General features: G+C 41.2%; 1 long non-coding RNA gene across 2 annotated transcripts in view; it reads left to right on the top strand.

The window, feature by feature from the left end:
* Positions 1-19,618, top strand: part of LOC120095656 (uncharacterized) — a 114,844-nt gene extending 95,226 nt beyond the window's left edge. For both annotated transcript variants that reach the window (XR_015633066.1, XR_015633067.1), the window contains 3 exons: positions 4,787-4,992; positions 14,743-15,111; positions 18,844-19,618. This is a non-coding gene — a long non-coding RNA (uncharacterized LOC120095656). The remainder of the gene's footprint in view (positions 1-4,786; positions 4,993-14,742; positions 15,112-18,843) is intronic.
* The last annotated feature ends 4,777 nt before the right edge of the window (positions 19,619-24,395 follow it).

The following is a 24,395-nucleotide window of genomic DNA, read 5'->3' as shown; positions in this document are numbered from 1 at the left end:
CTCGGCTTGTTTCTCTTTTGTATAGAGGAAGGCAACTGATTTATTTGAGTTAATTTTATACCCAGCCACTTTGCTGAAGTTGTTTATCAGCTTTAGTAGTTCTCTGGTGGAACTTTTGGGATCACTTAAATAAACTATCATATCATCTGCAAATAGTGATATTTTGACCTCTTCTTTTCCGATCTGTATCCCCTTGATCTCCTTTTGTTGTCTGATTGCTCTGGCTAGAACTTCAAGAACTATATTGAATAAGTAGGGAGAGGGGGGGCAGCCTTGTCTAGTCCCTGATTTTCGTGGGATTGCTTCAAGTTTCTCTCCATTTAGTTTAATGTTAGCAACTGGTTTGCTGTATATGGCTTTTACTATGTTTAGGTATGGGCCTTGAATTCCTATTCTTTCCAGGACTTTTATCATGAAGGGGTGTTGAATTTTGTCAAATGCTTTCTCAGCATCTAATGAAATGATCATGTGGTTTTTATCTTTCAGTTTGTTTATATAATGGATCACGTTGATGGTTTTCCGTATATTAAACCATCCCTGCATGCCTGGGATGAAGCCTACTTGATCATGGTGGATGATTGTTTTGATGTGCTCTTGGATTCGGTTTGCCAGAATTTTATTGAGTATTTTTGCGTCGATATTCATAAGGGAAATTGGTCTGAAGTTCTCTTTCTTTGTTGTGTCTTTGTGTGGTTTAGGTATAAGAGTAATTGTGGCTTCGTAGAAGGTATTCGGTAGTGATCCATCTGTTTCAATTTTGTGGAATAGTTTGGATAATATTGGTATGAGGTCTTCTATGAAGGTTTGATAGAATTCTGCACTAAACCCGTCTGGACCTGGGCTCTTTTTGGTTGGGAGACCTTTAATGACTGCTTCTATTTCCTTAGGAGTTATGGGGTTGTTTAACTGGTTTATCTGTTCCTGATTTAACTTCGATACCTGGTATCTGTCTAGGAAATTGTCCATTTCCTGAAGATTTTCAAGTTTTGTTGAATATAGGTTTTTATAGTAAGATCTGATGATTTTTTGAATTTCCTCTGAATCTGTAGTTATGTCTCCCTTTTCGTTTCTGATTTTGTTAATTTGGAAGCACTCTCTGTGTCCTCTCGTTAATCTGGCTAAGGGTTTATCTATCTTGTTGATTTTCTCAAAGAAGCAACTTTTGGTTCTGTTGATTCTTTCTATGGTCCTTTTTGTTTCTACTTGGTTGATTTCAGCTCTGAGTTTGATTATTTCCTGCGTTCTACTCCTCCTGGGTGTATTTGCTTCTTTTTGTTCTAGAGCTTTTAGGTGTGCTGTCAAGCTGCTGACAAATGCTCTTTCCTGTTTCTTTCTGCAGGCACTCAGCGCTATAAGTTTTCCTCTTAGCACAGCTTTCATTGTGTCCCATAAGTTTGGGTATGTTGTACCTTCATTTTCATTAAATTCTAAAAAGTTTTTAATTTCTTTCTTTATTTCTTCCTTGACCAGGTTATCATTGAGTAGAGCATTGTTCAATTTCCACGTATATGTGGGCATTCTTCCCTTATTGTTATTGAAGACCAGTTTTAGGCCGTGGTGGTCCGATAGCACGCATGGGATTATTTCTATCTTTCTGTACCTGTTGAGGCCCGTTTTTTGACCAATTATATGGTCAATTTTGGAGAAAGTACCATGAGGAGCTGAGAAGGAGGTATATCCGTTTGCTTTAGGATAGAATGTTCTATAAATATCCGTTAAGTCCATTTGGCTCATGACTTCTCTTAGTCTGTCGACATCACTGTTTAATTTCTGTTTCCATGATCTGTCCATTGATGAGAGTGGGGTGTTGAAATCTCCCACTATTATTGTGTGAGGTGCAATGTGTGTTTTGAGCTTTAGTAAGGTTTCTTTTACGTATGTAGGTGCCCTTGTATTTGGGGCATAGATATTTAGGATTGAGAGTTCATCTTGGTGGATTTTTCCTTTGATGAATATGAAGTGTCCTTCCTTATCTTTTTTGATGACTTTTAGTTGGAAATTGATTTTATTTGATATTAGAATGGCTACTCCAGCTTGCTTCTTCTGACCATTTGCTTGGAAAGTTGTTTTCCAGCCTTTCACTCTGAGGTAGTGCCTGTCTTTGTCTCTGAGGTGTGTTTCCTGTAGGCAGCAGAATGCAGGGTCCTCGTTGCGTATCCAGTTTGTTAATCTATTTCTTTTTATTGGGGAGTTGAGGCCATTGATGTTGAGAGATATTAAGGAATAGTGATTATTGCTTCCCGTTATATTCATATTTGGATGTGAGGTTATGTTTGTGTGCTTTCACTCTCTTTGTTTTGTTGCCAAGACGATTAGTTTCTTGCTTCTTCTAGGGTATAGCTTGCCTCCTTATGTTGGGCTTTACCATTTATTATCCTTTGTAGTGCTGGATTTGTAGAAAGATATTGTGTAAATTTGGTTTTGTCATGGAATATCTTGGTTTCTCCATCTATGTTAATTGAGAGTTTTGCAGGATACAGTAACCTGGGCTGGCATTTGTGTTCTCTTAGGGTCTGTATGACATTAGTCCAGGATCTTCTGGCCTTCATAGTTTCTGGCGAGAAGTCTGGTGTGATTCTGATAGGTCTGCCTTTATATGTTACTTGACCTTTTTCCCTTACTGCTTTTAATATTCTTTCTTTATTTTGTGCGTTTGGTGTTTTGACAATTATGTGACGGGAGGTGTTTCTTTTCTGGTCCAATCTATTTGGAGTTCTGTAGGCTTCTTGTATGTCTATGGGTATCTCTTTTTTTAGGTTAGGGAAGTTTTCTTCTATGATTTTGTTGAAGATGTTTACTGGTCCGTTGAGCTGGGAGTCTTCACTCTCTTCTATACCTATTATCCTTAGGTTTGATCTTCTCATTGAGTCCTGGATTTCCTGTATGTTTTGGACCAGTAGCTTTTTCCGCTTTACATTATCTTTGACAGTTGAGTCAATGATTTCTATGGAATCTTCTGCTCCTGAGATTCTCTCTTCCATCTCTTGTATTCTGTTGGTGAAGCTTGTATCTACAGCTCCTTGTCTCTTCTTTTGGTTTTCTATATCCAGGGTTGTTTCCATGTGTTCTTTCCTGATTGCTTCTATTTCCATTTTTTTTTTTTTTGTTCTTTTTTTTTTCAGAGCTGGGGACCGAACCCAGGGCCTTGTGCTTCCTAGGCAAGCGCTCTACCACTGAGCTAAATCCCCAACCCTCTATTTCCATTTTTAATTCCTTCAACTGTTTGATTGTGTTTTCCTGGAATTCTTTCAGGGATTTCTGCGATTCTTTCAGGGATTTTTGCGATTCCTCTCTGTAGGCTTCTACTTGTTTATTAATGTTTTCCTGTGTTTCCCTAAGGGAGTTCTTCACGTCTTTCTTGAAGTCCTCCAGCATCATGATCAAATATGATTTTGAAACTAGATCTTGCTTTTCTGGTGTGTTTGGATATTCCATGTTTGTTTTGGTGGGAGAATTGGGCTCCGATGATGCCATGTAGTCTTGGTTTCTGTTGTTTGGGTTCCTGCGCTTGCCTCTCGCCATCAGATTATTTCTAGTGTTACTTTGTTCTGCTATTTCTGACAGTGGCTAGACTGTCCTATAAGCCTGTGTGTCAGGAGTGCTGTAGACCTGTTTTCCTCTCTTTCAGTCAGTTATGGGGACAGAGTGTTCTGCTTTCAGGCGTGTAGTTTTTCCTCTCTACAGGTCTTCAGCTGTTCCTGTGGGCCTGTGTCTTGAGTTCACCAGGCAGCTTTCTTGCAGCAGAAAAGTTGGTCTTACCTGTGGTCCCGAGGCTCAAGTTCGCTCGAGGGGTGCTGCCCACAGGCTCTTTGCGGCGGCAGCAACCAGGAAGACCTGTGCCGCCCCTTCCGGGAGCCTATGCAGCCTCAGGAGTGCCCACCTGACCAGGCGGTGAGGTCTCTTTCCCACGGGGTCTGGGAGCAGAGAGCTGCTGCGGGCCGGGATCCGCGGGTGTGGGACTTCCAGCAAACACAGGACGTGCCCGGTCCTAGAGGAATTCTGCCTCTGTGTGTCCCGATTTCACCAGGCAGCTTTCTTGCAACAGACAAGTTGGTCTTACCTGTGGTCCCGAGGCTCAAGTTTGCTCGCGGGTTGCTGCCCACGGGCTCTCTGAGGCGGCAGCAACCAGGAAGACCTGTGCCGCCCCTTCCGGGAGCTTCAGTGCACCAGGGTTCCAGATGGCCTTTGGTGTTTTCCTCTGGCGTCCGAGATGTGTGCACAGAGAGCAGTCTCTTCTGGTTTCCCAGGCTTGTCTGCCTCTCTGAAGGTTTAGCTCCCCCTCCCACGGGATTTGGGTGCAGAGAACTGTTTATCCGGTCTGTTTCCTTCACGTTCTGGCGGTGTCTCAGGCAGGGGTCCTGCTGCTCCTGGGCCCTCCCCCACGGGAGCCCAGAGGCCTTATACAGTTTCCTCTTGGGCCAGGGATGTGGGCAGGGGTGGGCAGTGTTGGTGGTCTCTTCTGCTCTGCAGCCTCAGGAGTGCCCACCTGACCAGGCGGTCGGGTCTCCCACGGTGTCTGTGAATTGTTTTTCTTCCGCGTCTTTTTAAAAGTGGGAAAGCTCGGGAACTGTTCTTTGTTCAATAATAAAGGTTTAAGAACGTATCTGTTTCTGTACGCAGGGCCTACTGCAGTCTATACTGGAAAATTCGTGCTGTAAATGCTCTGTAGTTCTCTGACCCCTACTCATTATCAGTCTCTCCCAATGTCACGTTTTTCATTATTTCGTGAATTTTTCTAACACATTCTCTACGGCTGCCAAGTGATTAACTATTTTTTATAACTTAGAGTGAAAAGAGAAAAAGACCCAAATAAGCAAACAGATGTAGAAGACTGAAGCTGCCGGAGTCTTCTGTACCTACCTAGTTCCACACCAGTAGACTAATACATGCCTCTCTGGCAAGATCTGCACTGTTGGTGAAAGTTGGACTTTTAAGATTCTTTAGACTTTTGGGAGAGGGTCCCAACCTTGGAAATGACCACAAACCCACCAGGTAAGTCAGATTAGCCTCAAACTTGCAATCCTTCTGCCCCAGCCACCTGACCTCTGAGATTTACAGGCATGTGTCATTATACCAGTCTCTGATGGAAATGTTTTAATTCAAGCTTTTAGCGAATCTAAGATGAACTTTCTCTTGTCTTTAAGATGCCAGTAAATACCAATTAGGAGCGAGGTTTAATTTCCCTTTGGGTGTATGACACAACAATTATCTCTATGAGTTAAAAAAAAATCCTAACACAGAACTCTCTGGGTTCATACCAGATAAAGCCCTCAGGAAAAGTCGCCATGGTTGGCACTGTGCTCTGACATTCATGCATGATTCAGCACCTCTAGACGACAATTTGGGGCAATCTGTTTTTTCACCCAAGCCAGACTCTCATCTTGCTAGAAGCTGCGGGGATCAGAATCCCAGCTCTCACAGATGGCTGCCTCCTGTGCCACCCATCACCTAGAGACATCCAGAGGCTGTTGTGGCTGGTGCTTCTCATCCTTCCAGAGGCGTTGGAGATGGGAGGGATCCAGGTGATTGATGCCTGCTTTCTTGCTGATAGTGCCGCTGTTTATATGCGGGATTAGGCTGAAAATTCCTGGGTTAACCACCCACAGATCGTATCAAAAAAAAATAATCAATCCCATTTGACTGTCTTAACATTTTGGCTATTTTAGTTGTTAAGGCAACGGGAACTGATGAAGTGTTCACTCATCAATTTAATGTTCTCCAATTGTCTGTCATGATTCTGGGGTTTCGGGGAGGGGCTTGGGGAAGGTAAAAAAAAAAATCAACTGTCAAAATAGTCAATCCAAAACAGTCAATTCTGTCATGAATTTCTCCCTGACACCAGAGATCAACGTTTCTTCCTCCCACTACTTCTTTTTTTCCACCTCCTCTCTTCGGATGCATCCCTCCCACAAGCAGCCTTGGTTCTGATATAGGTATTGCCGGGCAGAGCTGAGGTATCTTAGATTTGCCATGGCTTACATTTTCCTAGAAGGGTTTCCCGTCCTTTGCTTTGATGCTGATTTTGTTTTTACTAGTGAGCAGCCTAAAAACATGGGTACATTGTAGACATAGAATGTGTTTGTATTAAAGGGGGAATTTTAAAAGACATGTCCTTCACGTTCTCTTTCAAGATGCATGAAAGAGAGTGCATGGTTTGAGGGTGCATGGTTCCAAAGCCAGGGAGAGGCGGCTGGCTTACACAATCCCTTCCTGTCCCTGAGCCTGCTCCAACATCCTTGGAACAGAAGGGCTCTGAATCTGGCCTTGGTGTGAGATGTGGCTGGCTTTCCAAGTTGAGAAATGCATTTGAAATGACTTTTTATTGCTCTCTCCCTTGACTTTCCTGATTCACCAAAACTGAGTCATATTCTGCCACTCACTGACCCCCACCTCAGCCCGACTGCTAATTTAACCCTGGATCTCTTTCTCTAGAAACATTTGACCTTGTGCTAGAATTTGGCATGAGCCGCTCTCCTCCCACGTCCCAGTAAGAGCAGCACTGGTCGGAGATCATTAACATGAGCAGCGCTGCAGACTGTCGCCCGCCAGCATTGGGCTCCAGCTGGTGCAACAGTGGCCCCCTTTTCTGGGCCAAAGGGCAGTGGCCACTGTTTGCCAGGAGACCTTGTCCAACATTTGGCTTCAAGATGGTGCTGCCAGCAATGTGGATTGAGCCAATTTGCTCCTTCAGTTATAAGATGCATAGGAGAGAAATGGAGACTCAATAGACCATCCTTCATTTATATACCTAAGCCTGTACTTCAAACACTGCTGCTGATTTTTTTCTTTCCCCACTGAAGAAGGATACACTGTGTTAATTAAGAATCTGGAAAGGGTCACTAGGAAACTAGGAGTTCCTTAACCCACTTAGGAGAACAATCTCTGTAATCATTTAAGACGCCCATATCTTCCTTCCGTTCATAAGCTGATTACATGCCACTTTTATCTCCCCATTAATTAAGCAGCCAAGGACAAATGCTGGATATGATTTCATAACCGAAATATTGTCATACAAGTTCTTAAAAATAATACTACTTCAGGTCTTCAGAAAGGAATCCATAGTTTCCTGTTTTCTTTCCCTCGGCTCCCTGAATGATTTGGGCTTCAGATAAGCCTGTGAATGTACACACCTAGAGCTTATGGGCTATATCTTTATGAAATGCGTCTGTTGATAGGAATTTGATACAGATCTAGAAATGCATTGGGTTGAGATGGTAACATAAACAGTGGCAAGAAACCTCAACTCTAGGCATATATACAGCATTCAATGTAAACCAGTATACATACACATATACATATATACACACATATATGTACATACACATATACATATACACATATATACATACACATATACATATATACATACATACAGATACATATATATACAAATATATATACACACATACTTTATATACTATCTATCTATCTATTAGTAGATAATCCTTTCCAATACTCTCTTTATTAGAAAAGGGAGAGAAAAAAGTTATATGAGGTAGCAACTGTCTAAGTTGAAGGCCTAAGGCCTCCACTTGGGTTACTTTGTACCAGAGTGACAATGCACAGGCAAGAAGTCACTTAAGGAAGGAAGGGTTTGTCGAGGCAGAGTTTCTGTGAGCTTTCCAGCCATTTTTGTAGGACTGTACAGTGATGAGCTCTCCTGCTTGTGATGGCAGGAGCGTGTTGCAAATCAAAAGGCAGAGAGGACGGGCCTAAATCAAGCAGAGGTATGACTTTCCAAGGCCCACCTCTTACAGGTCTGCAAACCCTTCAAAACAGTACTTTCAGGTGAGAACAAGTGCTCAAAACATGTGCCTGGGAGGGGGCATTTCCAATGCAAACGACAGCAAGCATCCCCTGTGTGTTAGAGGAGACAGATCTAAAGCTGGGATTCCCTCCCCATCCCCATTTTTCTTATTATATGAATTAGAAACCAGGACTACTTTTCTAATACTGAGATTTCCCCACCCCCTTGCCCTACTTTGGAGGACGTCCTTCTTCACTTAGCGAAGATATTCTCTGTACTGTAGCAAAGAGTAGTAGGCATGGGGCGAGCACTTGCCTTATTTTTCAAATTGTTGTCATCTTAAGATTTGGAGGAAATCATTTCATCTCACTGAGTCCTTACCACCATCTGATAACTGGGGATGACAATGTCAATCTTAGCAGATTGCAATATTCCTGTGAAACTATGCAACCGCAGCATTCCCTAAAATACCTCAAAACGGCGATACCATCCACTCTTCATCCTTTACTCCACGGTATCTACATGTTACCAATCAGATCTCTTTCAACCTATGCTTCTCCCTGTTAGCAAAATAACGATAATTGGTGGTTATGTTAACGGCTCTGAGGTTCCCCACAGGCTCTGTGTCATTGCAGAGAAATCTACGTGTTTTTCACAGACTTAATGTTATGTGTAACCAATTATATTCTACTTCAAAGATCCATTGTCTGTGAGCCTTGGTTAACAAAATACCCAGTTAACAAAAGCCATATTTTCCAGGTTATAAAGCATAAAGGAAAATTTGAAGAAGGGTTTTACCTAAACTACTAACTCGAGCTCAGAAGACTTTAATAAATGCCCTCTAGGCCTTCTTTCTATTTTAAACTTTGATAATGAGTAGGAAAAGAGACTAAGAATTGTTCATATGTAGAAAACTGAAATCTGTATTTGATAGTTCTCAGGGAAAAGAAGAATTGTAATTGGGTCTTAAAACTAATGACTACAATATGCTTTTATTTTTTAAGTGTAGCTACATACAGTATCAAATACATAGGAAATAGTAAAATTAACTTTAAAACTGTGTTGTCAGGCTTTCAAAGCTATGATAGAATATGTGATACAAACAATTTAAGAGTGAGACTTTTGTTTTGGTTTGGTTTGGTCTGGTTTGGTTTGGTTTGGTTTGGTTCAGCCTTTGGTTACAGAGGCTTTTGCCTATGGCTGCAGAAGTCTGTCATAGTAGAGTACCTTGCATCATGGTGGCCAGGAGGCAGAGAGAGAAGACCTTGTGTCGTTTGGCTTTCTCTTTTCCCCCTTCATCCCATCTGGCCCGAGTCTATCCATGCAGCTCATATTCAGGGCAATTTTCTCTCGTAGTTTTCACTCTTCCCTAGAAATGTTCTCACTGATGCAGCCAATATGTACTTTACTAGTCTCCCAGGCTCTTCTTGGTACAGTCAAGTTGACGGTCACAATTCACCATCACAAATACCTTCCACGTAGATTTTAAAATGTTGTACTTTCGTGTGTGTGTGTGTGTGTGTGTGTGTGTGTGTGTGTGTGTGCAAAAGTTAAAGTGAAATTTCTACGCCTAGCCTCTATTCCCTTCATCCTTAACCCACCAACAGAGCGACTGTTATATGGCTGATTGTAATCCTTATGATGGTGTTAGACACCCATGATAATGCCAGGATAATTAGGTAAGACTTTAAGCTTTTGCCACGTGTATCCTACTCATCTTGTCTCCTTCATCCAACATTTCGAATTCCAAACAATTAGCACATGGTTTGTTCAATTCATTCTTCCTCACTATGGGAATCAAGGAGTTCCTAGATGAGAGGAAACCACACACGCTCTAGTTTGGTAGATATTGCCAAATCGCTTCCAAACTGACTGCACTGGGTTATGCGCCTATCAGCATGCACACTTTCACATGATAATAACCATGGGTTTGCCTTTCTGATGTGCTGGCTGTTTCTAATCTAGGCCCGTTTTTACATACTGATTCGTAAGTAATAAATAGTATATATGTATTACCATGACAGTTATATGCATAGAAAATGTTTCCCCCAGTCTTTAGGCTATAGGTTTGATTAGTTCATGTATGATGAACATCTTTGGCTTGAATATAGTTGACGTTCTTTTCTTGGTTTCCTTTCTAGACAGTCACAGCTTTAGAGCCAGAATGCACATACTAATGGCCTCACCAAGCCTCTCTGTCTTTTATGGAGGCTGTCATGATGAATGCCTCACAGACATTTCATGAGAATCATCTGAGTTAGTATAACCTATGTACTCAGAACATTCCAAAACATATAGCACAGCACAATAAATATTGGCTTATTATTCTTATTATAATGCTACTTTGCAGCGTGTTCTTTTCATGTCTTATGAAAGAAATATTTCTTTTCCCTCATAAAAATATTCTCTTAAACTTTCTATGACACATTTCAAGTTTCTGTTCCTGCATAGATTCAACTAGAATTATTTCTAAGTGCGGTATGTGTAGGAAGTTTATTTTTTTTCTCACATGGACTGTCACTTTTAGCAGCATCCATTAATAGTGTACACTTGTCTCACGATGTGCCTCTGTCATTGATTCAGTGGATTCCAGGGGTCTGTTTATCAACACCACATTGCCTTTCATGACAATGGCTTTTTAAATGCGTCTACAGATATGATAATTAAAAGTCTAAAAATGTCGTTTCTATACGGGTCCATATGGGATTTGTTTCTAAGTGTGCCATGTGTAGAAAAACTATTTTTTTCCTCACACAGATAGCCATTTTAGCAGTATTTATTGGAATCTGGCTTTCCTTCACAGTAAATGTATCTGTCATGACTTTGGGGAGCTCTCAAGTCTATTCCAGGGGCTGGTCATTACCACATTGCTTCACTGACTGTGGCTTTCTAGTGCCTCTATAGATGCACCGATTGGAGTCTTCCCTTGTTGCTATTTGTTCTTCTGATTTTTTTTTAATCTTCCATTTAGGATCAGGTTGTTACATTCAGTGGAAAATCCTGTTAGTTCATTTTAGATTTTAGAAAGGTTTGGTATGGTGCCTGGAGTTCAACACCAAAAAAGTTTTATTTCCACCAGATGTTTAGCAATATGTTGTGAAGAAAGAGTTCTGAAATACCAATGTGATCTGCCTTGGACAAGCCCATTCATGGTGTGGGCTTTCGCTTTCCCATATGTAGAGTAGGTGAGGCCATGACTTTTACAGTAACATGTCCAGAGAAGTATGGGGATGACCTTTGAGAGAGATGCCACTTCATCCACCCCTGCCTGGGGGTTCACTGTAATTGGACATTAGACTCTGAATCTCTGAGAAGGAAGGTCAGAAGTCTGTTTAACAAGGAGTTCAAGGGATCCAAATGCTTGGTGTGACGGCTAACTGAATAGGTGGACTTGCCACTGAAAATTAGACAACAGTGCCCAGATATTTGGTCAAATGTTTTCCTAGATAGCTCTTTGATGGAAATATTTCTTAAAAGAAAAGATGAGCTTCAATCATTTTACTTATAAAGACTTGAGTTTACAAGTTAAATTATGTCCGCGTGTGTGTGTGTCTGTCTGTGTGTGTGTGTGTGTGTGTGTGTGTGCCCATGTGTACCCACATGCGTCCGTGTGTGTGAGACTGAAAGTGCCTGCAGAGTCCAGAAGAAGGTGACGGATTCCCTGGTGGTGGCGTTACAAGTTGCAAGTAGACACAAAACAGCCAACCTGGGTGCTGGGAACTGAACTCACGTCCTCTTGCAAGAGTATCGCAGACTCTGAACTGCTGAACATCTCTCCAGCTTCAAAAGAGGAACTCATAAGTCAATCAACTTCAAGAAAAGTAGAAGAGTCTCCATAGTGTGGGTGATTTCAGCCAATTAGCAAAGACTTGACTAAAAATGAAGAGCAACATCTCCTGGGTGAAAGGAATTCTGCCAGCAACAGCTTTGGAATTGAGCTGGAATTTGGCCCTGGTCTCCAGTCCACAATGCGGATTTTGGAGTTGCCATTCTCCAGAACCACTCAAGCCAATTCCAATTAATTAACATAAATCTCTTGATAGATGATAAGCTGATCTATAGGTAGATTAATAGAGAGATATTGAAGTCTACACACATCCTGGCAATTCTACATCTCTAGGTAACCTTGTCTAATAGAGGAGGCAGCATTTGCATGCTCACCGTCTTATATTCCTAAAAATGTTCTGTTGTGTCTGACTTACCAGATGCACTGGTATGTGGAAAGTGATGTCTATAGTTTAGTTCACATAATGACCACTTTGAAATGTTTTTCTACTTAGGAAAACTTATAATAAAGAAAAACTGCTTTTTATTGAGTGGGAGAGTTAAGGAGAGCAGAAGTTTTCACAATGAATCCAGTTCACCTGGTAATTTGTTTGTAAATTTCTATATATTTGACAGCACAGGTGTCGGCGGGAGACTGAAATGTTAGTGCTAAATACCCATTAAAGCTGAAATAGAAATGAAAAAAAACCTTATCTCTGAAATAAAAATGTCAGAATAAATAAAAATGTTAACTTCCTTTAGCTAATATTTAATTTAGTTTACCTATATAATTTTTAAGATTTTCCTTTTTTGGTAAAGTGGATCCAGAGCCACAAGTATAGATATAAGCCCTGTTACTTCATTGACTTGGTCCCTGCAAAAAAAAAATATATATATATATATATACATATATATATATATATATAATTTTTTCTGAGAGAGAGAGAGAGATGAGAGAGAGAGAGAGAGAGAGAGAGAGAGAGAGAGAAAGGAAAAGAGAACAAGACATTAGTTTTAAAAGATTACTTCATTCCTGAAAATTCTCTTATGCCATTATAAGGGCTGAGAAACCCCACCGTGTACCATCTGAAAACAAGCGAATCAGAGACTTGAGTCTGAAGGTGGGAAGGAGGTGTGGAAGGAGGAGATATGCAATCAAGATCTTCTGCTGTACCCCAAACAGAAGATTAATAACCCAGTTCAGGAAGAGAGTGTTTGCTCCCCCTCTGCCATTTAGATCCATTCTGGCCCCATAGGCTGTAGGGTGTGGAGTGGCGAATGTGGTCTGGTTTTCCTCCATCTACTGATTCAAAGGTTGACCTCTTCTGGCAAAGCTCCCACAGACACATCCAAAAATACTGCTTTACAAGGTGTCTGTGCATCCAATCAAATAGACATGGGAAATTAGCAAGCACATTCATATCTGAGGAAGAAGAAAGAAGACTGAATTTACGTGACTCTGATTTCATGAGCAAACAACTATTCAGGGTGAGAAGTCAACACAGGGGGAGTATGGTTCTAGCATAGGACGTATGTCTGTTGTGTGAGCATCTTGAGACAATAAGATGTACTGTGTGTGACTCAGGCCTAAATTTGCACACAGCAATCCAGGGTCCACTGCAGTGCCTATCAGATCACACAGTATTTGTTTTCAAGTGTACAAACTGACTTGGGCCTTTGCTGACTTGGACTCAATAACAGGTCATGCCTTAGCCAGTGACTGATAGACTTGGAAAGGGAGCAGGGGAGCATCTCTCTAGTCAACAGATCCATTTCCTCGCTGTGTGAGGCACAAAACACACAAACCCAAGACTGCTTGTAACAACCAGGAGAGTTGGCACAGTGAAAGCTAATCTTCCCACGTGAAGAAGAAGCTTGAGCACACAGACACTTACAACCTTTTATCTTGACTGAAAAGTCTTTGGTGTTTTCAAATGGCTTTGGGATGTCTGACGCTGAACCTGAACCTTCTGAGACATTTCACGGCTCGACTGGTGCAGGCTCTTCTTTGAGGCCTTGGGGGAGGCACAGGAAATGTGGCGTGAATATTTATCAGGGAGAAAGCACTGGAAGAGCTTGAAGAACTTCTATCCCTAGCTGTCTACAGACAAAAGAAATATTTGAGGGACATTGGTGCTATAATTAGGAATTATATTTTGAGCCTCTGATATTTTAAATTTAATTTTCTTCACTTTTATACAAGTATACATTGTATGTCGAATATATTTCTCCCCATGCTCTTCATACCCCTTCCCTCTCCCTTTAGTCCTTTTTGTCCCACTAGACAATTTTACTTCTACTTCAGTGTAATATATGCATGCATTATTATGATTTATATAAATCTAGGGCTCCACAAATCACTATATTTGTCTCTCTAAGACTTGCCTAATTTGCTTAATAGCATTGTTTCCAGGTACCCCCACCCTTTTGCAAATTCTATAACTTTGTATTGTAATGGTGCCTCTCTTTCCAATATATTTATTTTGCATATATGTGTTGTGCATGCACATATACATGCATGTATGGATGTGTATGGATGTGTATCTATGTGTTTGAAGACCATAAGTTTCATGTGTCTTGCTCAATCATTTTCTACTTTATTTATGAGTCAGGGTCTCTCACTGAACTCAGAGCCGGCTTCTTGTGCCTAGTCTAGCTAGGGACCCAGGGATCTCTTTTTCTCTTTCTCTCAAGAGATGGGGAGTCAGCCAGTATGCCTGTCTGGTTTTTAACATGGAAGTTGAACTCAAGTTCATGCTTCTGGGAAAATATTTTATCTGAAGCATTTCCTGAACACCTTCTTCCAGAATCTAGTCAGGAGATTTCAGATATGTGCCCCCAACTCCTGCCTTAATACTGTGTTCATTTAGGAATCCAGTGCCAGGGTGGGGGTGGTTTAGACCCTGCTCTCAGCTTCCCAAGCCAGCCAGCTTGTTTCTGAAATGCATATGCTGCCATTAAAATAGCCTCCATTCTCCCAGAGTGCCTTCCATTAAAGCATTTTTAATTCTTTAACCAAAATGTAGTTCAGTCTCCATTCTGCAAAGCCAATTTGTTTGTGTTTCCAAGCTCAATCACTATCTATTTGTAAAACCTATTTAGAACCAGAGTCACATAGCCAGAAATGATCATGTTCTAATTTCCTTATTAGAAACTTTTTGCAGCTGGCGCCTGATTGCCCTGTTCCCAGGTCCGCACTCCAGCAACCATGTTCTTTATCCTCTTTCCAGACTTTGTTCTTCATTTTCCCCTCCCCTCTTTCTCCAAACATACGAATATCGACGCAGAAACACATCCTGACACTCTTACCAAGACGGAGGTGAAAGAAGAGACTGCCACCTTTATACCTGTCAAGGAGAGAACAAAATTGGACTGTTCATAATACCGGCAGGTAAAGAAGGTGATGTTCACAAAACACACAACGACAAAAAAGATGTCTTAGAATCCAGATTTTTTTAAAAAAAAAATCACCAATTCCAAAGGACTCGGAGAAATGATGTTTTCTAGATATTGAATCAGAAAGAAACAGAAAGCCAATGCAGCGTACAAGAAGACTTATTTCACCACTGTTTTCTGGAGCATTTTTCTTTATAACATAGGTAAGCCAGTCTTTATGACATAATAAGATACATCTTTTCAGGATAATTTAAACATTCTCTGATGGTGCAGGGTCTTGAAGTATTTCAGTGTCTGCATCGGTTGAAGTCTTATCCTTCCAGGCTGGTGCAAATGATTTTTTATGAAGCTTCTCTCAGAGTCGCACCAGCTTCTGATATAACACAGCCATTTGTTTTATAGAGTGTTATAGATTTCACAGCTACGAGCAGAGGCTGCTGCGAAAACTGGGAAGATTCTTCCGTTTCCCTTTAATGGTGGTTAAAGTAATGCTATATCAAAAGGGTCACCTCCATAATAGATTTTTCAATTGCCCAGAGACCTTGCCGACCATCTCTCTCAAATTAAGCTGAATTGAGAAACAACTTGGTCTGCTAATAAGGAAAGGTCAAATAAAGCTGTAGCCTTTGCCACTCAGCACTGCTCTCGTTCCCTCAAAAAGTCTGGGGGTAGTGAGGATCAGGCAGAATGGCAATGTTTCAGACCTCAAAGACAGAACATTCATTTGAACCGGGCAATTCTACCCTCCCTTAAGAACACATAAAAGTTATTATGGCCATCTAATCTAGTAAAACTCTTTACTTGTGCTTCCAAACTTCTTGGGAGTTCCTCAGTGAACTCTGGTACTGGAGCTTTCTCTTCATCCCACCATTCAAACGCACCTCCTCAAAGATCACCTTTAGAATACGCATTGTATTTGCAATTTGGTGTTAGGGATTATGCTGGTTTAGTGAACTAGTAGTTGCAGATTCTTCTTCAATAACCACAATTTCACTACCATTGAGTAGTTAGCCAGGGTTTCAGTTCCAGGCATGGTATCCCTCTTGCTGAGCAAATTTTAAGTATAATTAAAGAGAATTTTACTTAATGGTACAAATAGGGTTATTGTACCATGCTGGGCATTGATGTGATTCATAGCTGATATACTCAGATAGTGCTGTTGGTTGTCTCTGTTACAGGGCCTCATCTGGTATCAGTAAAGCTATTTTTCTGTGAGACTGTGTCTCTGAGTGACATCAAAAGCTATGCCTGTAAGGTCTTACCAAAATGACCATCTAAATGTGAGCTGAACAGAAATGACACCAATAACATACTAAAATAGATCAAAAAAGACTCATAGGGCCCCAAACCTATGCTGAAACCACAGGTAACTGAGTAGAGCTGGGAGTAGGGGAGGTGGCCCTCCCAGAGAAGAGGAAACCAATGGTTGTACAAGGCCAAGTAACATTATATGGACTCAACAGGTTATTTTTAGTGTGTGTGTGTGTGTGTGTGTGTGTGTGTGTGTGTGTGTGCATATGTGTGATATATACATATACTTATGTGCATGTAATAACAGCTGATGAAAAAGAAGCCACGAACTTGGAGGAGAACAGAGAGAGATTTATGGGAGGGCTTAGGGAAAGGAAAGGGAGAAAAGTGATTAAATTTCAATCTCAGAAATCAGCAACTTTTTTGGAATAAAAGAATATGGAAAACGCTGAGAAAAAGATATACATTGTGAATCATCCACTCAATCATTGTGTACCCAGTATTGACCTACCACACTCCATTCTTTCTTATCAGTTTATTCAAGGCCCAGGGGTCTAATTTAAAATAGTTTTCAGGAACAGGGATGAAGCCCAGTTGGTAGAATATCTTCCTAGGCCAAAGCCCTGGAGTTGATCCCCAGAAATATGTGAACTGGGCTTGTGATCCTACTGCTTAGGTGGTGAAGACAGGCAAATCACGAGTTCAAGGTCATCTTCTGACATGTGTTGAGCCCAAGGTGAGCTACATGAAACCCTGTTCCAAAAAAATACGGTAAAACAAAAATTTATTTTAAAAAAATTCCCACAAAACCAAGAATGACTATACAACGCAGTTTGAGCCACCATTTTTAAAAAATGGAATTATAGTATATAATGTCTTTATTTTTAGAAGGATCATGGCTATCATATGATTTGGCTTCTTAATCTCACCTTCTACCTTCTGTTTTATCTTGTCTAGGACTTAAACTTGGCATTTGGAAGTGTAGCAGAAGTTTTACAACATTAAGGAACTATAAATCCAGAATGATTAATTAGTCAGATTAAAAGACCCTGAGCTTTAGTGTCATGACTGGCCTGCCTCAACAGCAAGAAACTAACTCTGATCTTCTGTGAGCACATTTTATACTCGAGGCATCATTTGTTGTGTTTCATTGCCCACAGCTGTAAATAAATTATTAACCAATGCAGAGACTCATAGACAGTAAACTGGTTTGGAATATTTCCTGTTCAAATGTACAATTCTAACAACTATTTCACTTTCCACCTGGATTAGACAGGGCTACCTCAGAGAAATAAAACAAGACCAACACGCACTTTAAAAAAAAAACCTCAATAATTTCATATATGAGTATTATATTTATATGATTTCCACTCTTTCCTCCCTTCTGTCCAACTAACTCCTTTCCTGTTCCTCCCTGACTCCCTCTTAAATTCAATACTTCTCCTTTAATCATCATCATATATCTGTGTAGCCAAGCACATATATAGAAATTGTCTTCTGAGTCTTTCTGGTTTTGCTCATACATATATGCTTAAGGCTGAGACCTAAAGGCTGGGATCAATAACCTATCAGAAATCTCATCTTCTCTGAAGGAGACTGATACTCTTTCTCTTAGCAGCTCTTAATTGCCTGTAGCTCTTAATCCATGGTTAGGGTTTAATGAAATTTTCCCAATTCATGTTGGCATGTCAGTTGGCGTTTTCATTATACGGGCTTTGTTTAGACCACATTTTGGAGATTATCTTGCTGCAGATTTGTAAATGTAACTTTTATTCACCTGATGTAATTGCCACCTCAGAGGCTTACTACTGAATAAACTCATCCTCTCTGGTTATTTCTGAATTATGGCTGGCTGGTTCAACTCAGCTACTCTGGCTAAATCTCCTCTCCAAGCTGACTGATTCAAACTGGCTTCTCTTATCTTCTGGCCGAATTGCTCTGCTTGGCCTTGAACTAACTCTAGCAATCTGTTCTAATCTTCTGGCTCCTTTTCATTCTCTGGCTCATTCTGTCTTCACCTGCCACCTATCTCTGTAAAATTGACTCAGTAAAACTGCCTCCTCTCTGTCCCTTTCTCTCCCTTCTCTCCCTTCTCTGTATTGCTCTCTTAAAGTCACCTCCCTTCCCTGTGCTGTTTTCCTGAGTGTTGGGAGTATCGTATCTTTGACTCATTCTGTCAAATCTTCCTCTGATTCATCACTTTGTCTGCCCTCATTTAGATGGCACTAGCCAACATGGCTGTTTCCCTCTACAAACTAACTTTACCTACATTGTTAGGGATTAAAAGAGTGTATGAAGGGCATGCCTGTATTGCAGCCCGAGCAGCCATGTTGCTGGATTAAAATTCCTCTCCACAGATTCTCTGTCATATATAAAAGATGCTGCTTCACAACAAATGAACTATTCCTCTGACTCTTACAATCTTTTTATTCCCTCTTCCATCATGTAGGTTTCCTCTAGGGTCCATGACCTTACCAACTATAAGTAGTTGGCAATGTTTATAGTATCAGGCATGAGTTCACTCTCGTTGAGTAGATCATAAGTCATAGACAGACAGCTGTTGATTGCCCTCAAGATATAAACACCATTATCGTACCCTTGGGAATCTCTTGCCATACTGTTGTTGTGGCTTACAAGCGTTCTATCTAGTAAGGACTATTGATCGCTTCTCTCTCTCTTGGCAGCTGGCATAGCATCTTCAGATACTGTGGCAACTACTCTTCAGGGATGAAACATCCTGGTCAGTTCTAGCTTGATTCTTCCAAGTTATACAAGTGACTTTTAAAGAAACAGTTTCATTCCATTGTAAATGCTGACAAGTACCAAGAGCTGCAATCAAACATCCGTAGACCTGAGAGAGCCAATGGTATGTTCCAGTCCACGTCAGGAGAGAGAACCTGAAGAACAATGGTGCTATGCTTCAGATTGTGGAGAAAGAATAATGTAGCATTTTTTGTACAACTCTAGTCTTCAAAGGATTGGATGGCAAGCATACCCCCCTCCCCACAAATCCCCCCTACACACACAGGTCAGGGCCATTCATAAGAGTCTACCAGTTCAGATGTTAAAATTATCAAGAAGCATCCTCACAGACATCTGGTTTGGTGTGAATTTGAAATTTCTCCCAAAGATTCAGGTGGATGGCTTGTTCTTCTGTGCACCAGTGATAAGTCAGTGATAGATTTGCATTTTAATGGGCTGTTGGGAGGTGGTGAAACTTCAGATGGTGGGGCCTAACAGAATAAAGCAAGTCACTGATAATAAGGTTTTAAAGAATATATTTTGTCCCTGGCCTGTTCCTTGCCTGTTTTTTGCTCTCCATCCACCATGAGCTAAACATCTTTTCTCCATATGTCTTCCCTGCCATGATGTTCTGTCTAACAGCAGTGGGGACAAGCAACCATGGGCCAAAACCCCTGAAACCATAAGCCAAAATAAACTTCCCTTTGTTGAGCAGTTTTTCCTGAGTTTATCATCACAGTGATACCCAAAATACATTTGACCAAATCTCTGTGTATACCATGGCTCAAGACAACCTAAGATGAACTTTTAGTACCCCACACATCTTCCTTTAAACTCATGTTTGATGGACAAACCAGAAAGGAAAACATTATGCTTAGAAATGTAATAGAAAGAACATACGGGAAAGCAATGGGTTTCTTTAAGAGTTTATAGAGGGGTTGGGGATTTAGCTCAGTGGTAGAGCGCTTGCCTAGCAAACGCAAGGCCCTGGGTTCAGTCCCCAGCTCTGAAAAAAAAGAAAAAGAAAAAAAAAGAGTTTATAGAGTGTTATGCCTATGCTTGGGGGTTGGGAATTGTGGGAAGAAAAAGTATACTATATCATTAGAAGGCTAATTATTATTCCTATGTTTTTAGAATGACTTAGGTGAACCTGTCTTCCTATGGGTGGCCCATTGGCTACATGATTGATATGCTTGGTGATTGACTCAGGCCAGAGATTTTATTCTCTTGACCATTAGGAGTTTCCCCTTAATGTGCCTTATGAGATCTTGACCCTTGTCTATCCAATTTACTTGTTCTGGTCTGTCTTTAAAATACTCGTACTAGAATTTTGTCTAAGGTAAATCCAAATGGACATAAGTAGTAATTTGATAGAGTTATCTATTAATCTACCAGTAAAAAATGATCTATGTTGATACATTTAATATATAAATATTTTAAAATAATATAATATAATATATAATAATATGAATGTATTATACTATAATATAATAATATATGATTTATTATAAAATATATTATATAAACTACACACACACACACACACACACACATATGTGGAGAGAGAGATTAGACAAATGTTATTGACTTCAACCTGGTATTTAATATGCAATTCCTGCATACATACTCTATATCTCAATAAGAAAACTGCAAATCTGTAATTCTGTCTCTAAATATGTATACACTCTGTACATGTGTGTGTGTCATGCATGCCTTCACACACACACACACACACACACACACACACACACACACACACACATTCATTCAGTAGTTGATGGCTTTCGCAGCCTTAAATTTTTATCTACCTGAGTGTTATCTGTGCTGGTTTTTAAGCTCTAGGATGACAGGCAGCAATTTTATTGAGTTCACTTGACATCCCAGCATTACTCATCAGCTGAGCTTAAACAGTCCTCTCCACTGGTATTAACTCCCTGTATATTTTTACCCTTTAAGTAAGGTCTCAGAGACCAGAAGCACAGGCATAGCCGGGGAGCTTGTTAGAAATGCAAATCAGAAAACTTTCCTCAGAACTACTGAGTGTAAATCTGCATTTTAATAAGGTCCCAAGTGCTTCTCCTATACACACACGGAAGTTTTGGAAGCCCTGATTGAGAGCAATGGTTTCAAACTTTACTGAGCAGCCAAATTTCACTGTTGGAAGCCTTTTGGAAAAAAAAATATATATGTATATTCCTAGGTCCCACCCTCCAATGTTCAGTTCTGCATTACCGAGGTGGAGTCTGAAAATTTGCATGTCTAACAAGTTCTGAAATGATGCCAGGACTGCTGTGTTCTGAGCTACACTTTGGAGAACTTCTCATTTTAAAAATTTAAAAAGCACAGTGGATAAAACCTCGGTGGCTTAGTATCCAGAAGTAGGGAAATTCCCCTTCCACTCTGTGTGACCTTGAGAAGGTCTTCTCTGCTGCTTCCTGTTCTCATAAGTAAGTGGAAGGACTTGAGGAATCAGCCCAGCACAACACTCACCTCTTCAGCATCTGTTTACACGTCTCTCCTCTGCCAGCTTCAGGAAACCAGACGTCTCGTTTTAATTATCATTCCATCCCCAATGAGACCCTAGAAGTCTCTTGGTTGAATGAGAGAATAAATGAGCAAATAAAGAAGTGAATCTAAACTTGAGATAATGGTTATGAAAATATCTTCAAGGGAAAGGTGTTTTTTATTATCCTTGTGCAGGATAAGGACAAGGAGCCTACTTGTGTAGAGTGTGGACAAGCCGCATTACTTTTGTTTTAAGGACACCAATAACGACACCAGCAACTAACATGCCCGTGGTGACAATATCAGACTAGATGCAAAATGCAACAATAGTAAAGGAACCAGACACAAAATATTTAATCTATAGTCACAGAACTTGTGACAGTGGGAGGTCCAGGTTTCATCAGTCTGAAGGATTGCTGTAAGAAAACAGATCCAAGATCAATCAAAATTTCCAGGAAACTGTCAATTGACATCTGTTTGCTGGGGCTCTGTTGCCTGGGTGAGTCAGAGGGCTTCAGGAGAAAGAAGGTTGTAAGTTTAAGCTTAGAATTTGATTCTCTCTCTCTCTCTCTCTCTCTCTCTCTCTCTCTCTCTCTCTCTCCCTCCCTCCCTCCCTCCCCCCCCCCTCTCTCTCCTGGCTGATTTTGTGTGTCAACCTGACACAAGCTGGAGTTATCACAGAGAAAGGAGCCTCTCTTGAGGAAATGCCTCCATGATACCCAGCTGTAAGGCATTTTCTCAATTAGTGATCAAGCGGGGAAGACCCAGCCCATTGTGGGTGGTGCGGTCCCCGGGCTGGTGGTCTTGGGTTCTATTAGGAAGCAAGCTGAGCAAACCAAAGGAAGCAAGCCAGTAAGTAACATCCCTCCATGGCCTCTGCATCAGCTCCTGCTTCCTGACCTGCTTGAGTTCCAGTCCCGATTTCTTTGGTGATGAACAGCAATGTGGAAGAGTAAGCTGAATAAACCCTTTCCTCCCTGACTGACTTTGGTCATGATGTTTGTGCAGGAATAAAAGCTCTCTCTGTCTCTCTCTGTCTCTGTCTCTGTCTCTGTCTGTCTCTCTCTCTCTCTCTCTCTCTCTCTCTCTCTCTCTCTCTCTCTCTCTCTCATTTACGGAGGCCAGGGGACAACCTCACGTGTTCTACCTTAGGACCCGCCCTGTTTTTTGAGACAGTATCTCTCACTGGCCTGGTGCTTGCCAAGTAGGTTACAATGTCTGGGAAACACGCCCCAAGGTTGTAAGTTCATCTTTTTCCCCAACATGCAGCAATTGAACTTTCTTTTGAGGGGAAAAGTCTCAGAAAGCCAAAGAATGCTGACAGGGACAGGGAGAGAGCATGTGTGCCTGCATCCCAGCCCCATCAGTGTGGCCCTTCCCTTGGTTCTTCACATGACCCTGAGGCACAACTCTGAGCTTTATGGAAGCTATTCCTGAGCTTTGAATACTTGTCAATGCAAAGACAGAATTCTGAAGCGAAATATGAATGACTGTGGACTGGGAATAGAGATTTATGTCACCCCAAAAGTCATGTTCCAACATAGAAGCAGTCTAAGGACATTTTTATGGTAATAGAGCAAAGTACGCATGGACACTCTGTAAATCCATTGGCAGAGACATTAGGTGGGCAGGCTGAGCAATCTGGAAAGACCTCTACTGCAGGCCTCAGATGCCGTCTGATAGTGTTCTTAGCTTTCTGGTTGGTTGGAAAACTAGTACTCTGAACATTCCAAATGATTTACCTGAGGGTCGCAAAGCTGTTAGCTCAGAACGAGAGGACAGAGTAATGTACGGCTATCAAAAGACCTAAAGACAACCCAAGACAAACCGTGTCTACCCTTGCAACATTCCAAATTATCCACAATCACTGACGTTCTCGTCAGTTACTGAGCCTTCTAGAAGTTTCAACTCGAAGGATAAGCTTTGATCTGAGGACTCTCATTCACACTCATTCCTCGGAGCCCATTACTTCAAGGAGGTCCAGGCTGGGTTCATTCTCACAGACCAGCTGTAGCTTTCTCTCCTTTTATTTATTTTGAAACAGGGTCTTGCTGTACAGCCTGGACTGGCCTTGGATTTACAGAGATCCTCCTGGCTCACATCTCGTGTTTTAAATTAGGAAAGTAAGTACCCGAGAGATGAAGTACAAATGCTAAGTATAGGCGGTATAGGAAGTTTCGTGAAAGAAGAGAGAAATAATGCTGTACCTAGTCCATATGGAGCCCAGCACATCTGCCACTGTTTTTTATCTTCAATGCGTTCAGGGCCAGCAAGATGGCTCATGCAAGGAGAGTGTCTGCAGTCAAGCATCTCACCTGAGTGTGACCCTAAGAACCACATGGTAGATGAGAGGGCAAGCTCAGCAAAGCTGTTCTCTGACACACACACACACACACACACACACACACACACACACACACACACACACACACATTGCAGTACTCCCTCCCTTTCCCAAATAAGTGAATAATTGTGCTTATTTTAAGTTCTGTGGGTGCTGGGAAGATGACTCAGTAGGTAAAGTGCCTGTTACAAAAGCATGAAGACCTGCATTTAGCTTCTTAGAACCCAAATAAAAAGTCAGGTGTGGTGGCAGGTTACCTGGGACCCAGAGCCTGGAGGTGTGATAGAAACAAGCACATCCAAGGAGCTCACTGGCCAGCCCTTCTGAGAAGCAGTAAGCTCCGGCTTCACTCAGAGACTCTGTTTTAAAAAGAAAATTGTAAGGTAATTGAGAAAGACACCTGCTTTGTTATTGATATTTGAACCTGCTTCCAGTTAGGGTTTGTCTCAACCCTAAGCACAAACCTTTAATCCCTCTGGGTGGAATGCAGGTTCACCCTTGGTACTCTTCTTTAATCCTGAAAAACAACGGTAAAGTTAGCTTGTAGAAGGAACCGCCAATGTTTGAAATTGATGTCTAAATGAGTGGCAGACAAAGTGACAATTTAGAGGAAAATTTGACAGAATAGGATATGCCCAACTCTCA

Source organism: Rattus norvegicus, chromosome 11 (genome assembly GCF_021556685.1).
Source record: "Rattus norvegicus strain SHRSP/BbbUtx chromosome 11, alternate assembly SHRSP_T2T, whole genome shotgun sequence".
In the NCBI taxonomy this organism is placed as follows: domain Eukaryota; kingdom Metazoa; phylum Chordata; class Mammalia; order Rodentia; family Muridae; genus Rattus; species Rattus norvegicus.
Note: the sequence above shows the minus strand (reverse complement) of the source record. Positions and strands in the feature narration are given on the sequence as shown.